Genomic DNA, 2,500 nt, shown 5'->3' on the forward strand with positions numbered 1-2,500 from the left:
CTCAATTTTCCTCTTTTGAGGAACAGGACTGTGGCTTTTATGAGTCCTCCAGAACAGAGTGATCAGACAGTTTAGCAAAGGAAATGGTTTGCTGATACATCATCTTCTATGTTCACAATTGAAATGAATTATTTTGGAGGGTGTTGAACTTGTGTGTCCAAAAAAAAAAAAAAAAAAAAATTGGTGTTTATTCAGTACCCTTTCCAACAATGGAAATTACAGGTGAAAATTTGCTTGTATGTATGTAAATGTAAATGTATATGTATATATATACACACATATATATATATATATATACATGCACACACGCACACACACACACACATATATATATATATATATACACACACATATATATATATATACACACATACATATATATATATATACATATATATACATAAACATATACACACATATATATATATACATATATATATACATATATATATATATATATATGTGTGTGTGTGTGTGTGTGTGTATATGCAATGTATATAGACTTACAAATATGTTTATATATATATATATATATATACTGCATATGAAAAATAAATAAAATACAAATATTTGTGAATGTTTAAAGATAAAAATTTCATAATCACCAAGCTTATAAATTATTGAGTAGGGTTCATTCTCGTAATGGAAAGAGTACAGACCTTCAAAACCAATTCAAAACTATTATTATTATTATCATTATTATTATTATTATTATTATTATTATTATTATTATTATTATTATTGTTGTTGTTGTTGTTGTTGTTGTTGATACTTGCTAAGCTACAATCTTAGTTGGAAAAGCAATATGCTATAAGCCCAAGGGCTCCAACAGGGAAAATAGTCCAATGAGGAAATGAAATAAGGAAACAAACAAACAACAAAAGAAGTAATTAACAATTAAAATATTTTAAGAACAGTAACAACAATAAAAGAAATCTTTCACATTTAAACTATTAACACTTCAAAAAACAAAAACAAAGAGGTAGAGTACTATAATAGAAAAGTGTGCCTGAGTGTACCCCTCAAGCAAGAGAACTCTACCTCAAGAGTATTAATCAAGATTATTTCATCTCAGTTGTACAGTTGGCTTTATTAATTCCGATACACTTCACGGAAAGCTAATGAAACGTTAAAGTACCAGAATTAATGAAGCCAGCTGTACATTGAAGCTAAAAATATCTGAACATTGGCTTCGCATATTTAGATGCATTTCGTACTGTATTAATTTCCATAATGGACCTGTTGCATGATGCTGTTATGCAATAGTCTTTTAGTTGTAGATATCAAACTCAAAAAATATAGTATAACTCCACACGTATCTGATAAATGTTATATTCATAATATATAGATTCTTTTCAATATAATTTCATCATTACCTAGTAGTTTATGAAATCAATATTTTATAAAAAGGATAATTTTACAGACTCATTAAAACTGTTGGGATGTGAATGATTTCAATTGAGAAATCTATCGAGTTAATAAATGTATAATAATGATAATAATAATAATAATAATAATAATAATAATAATAATAATAATAATAATAATAATAATAATAATAATAATGAAAGGATAAGGATAAGGATAAGAATAAGAATAAGGATAAGGTTTATGATAATGATAAAAATAATAATAATGATAATGATACTGATATCAATAATGATAATATCTCGTCTTCGTCATTTTACTGATAGTAGCTCAGATGAAAATAATAATAACAATAATAATAATAATAATAATAATAATAATAACAACAATAATAATAATGATAATAATAATAATAATAATAATAATAATAATAACAAATGAGAATATGGAAGTAAGGTAATTAAATAAAGAGAAGGTAAATCATTTCTATAATTAGTGAAAATGTCTGCAAAAAATGTGAAATGAAATGACATCAACAAAGAGAACTATTTAATTAATAACGAGAAGCTGAAAGATAAAAAAAAATTAATGATTCATGAATTTGAATGAAGAGATTGAATGAAAAGATTCTATCGGAGGAATTAAGAATGAAATCGAGTGATGGAATAATTATGTATTTTATACATTGATGTAATTAAAGATTATGAAATGAATTACAATCGTATATACTTTATATGAAGACTTATAGATTTTAAATATAAGTAATGGTGAACACCTGACTGGGGTTCGAGTCCCTTTCAAACTCGATAGTTTCTTTGGGTCGTTGCAACCTTACCATCCTTGTGAGCTAAAGATTGGGGGGTTTGGGGGTAGCCTATAGGTTTATCTGCTGAGTCATCAGCAGCCATTGCCTGGCCCTCCTTGGCCTTGGCTTAAGTGGAGAGGGGTCTTGTGCACTGACCATATGTATATATGGATAGTATCTAGGGCATTGCCCTGCTTGATAGGGTAATGTTACTGTCCCTTGCCTCTGCCATTCATGAGAGACCTTTAAACCTTTAAATGGCTAAGTAAAAAGGAGGCATTTAGTATTTTATAGTTTTATTAACGTGTTTTTTCCCATTTTGTAAGG

The sequence above is a fragment of the Palaemon carinicauda genome, chromosome 37, assembly GCF_036898095.1.
Source record: "Palaemon carinicauda isolate YSFRI2023 chromosome 37, ASM3689809v2, whole genome shotgun sequence".
NCBI classification, from domain to species: domain Eukaryota; kingdom Metazoa; phylum Arthropoda; class Malacostraca; order Decapoda; family Palaemonidae; genus Palaemon; species Palaemon carinicauda.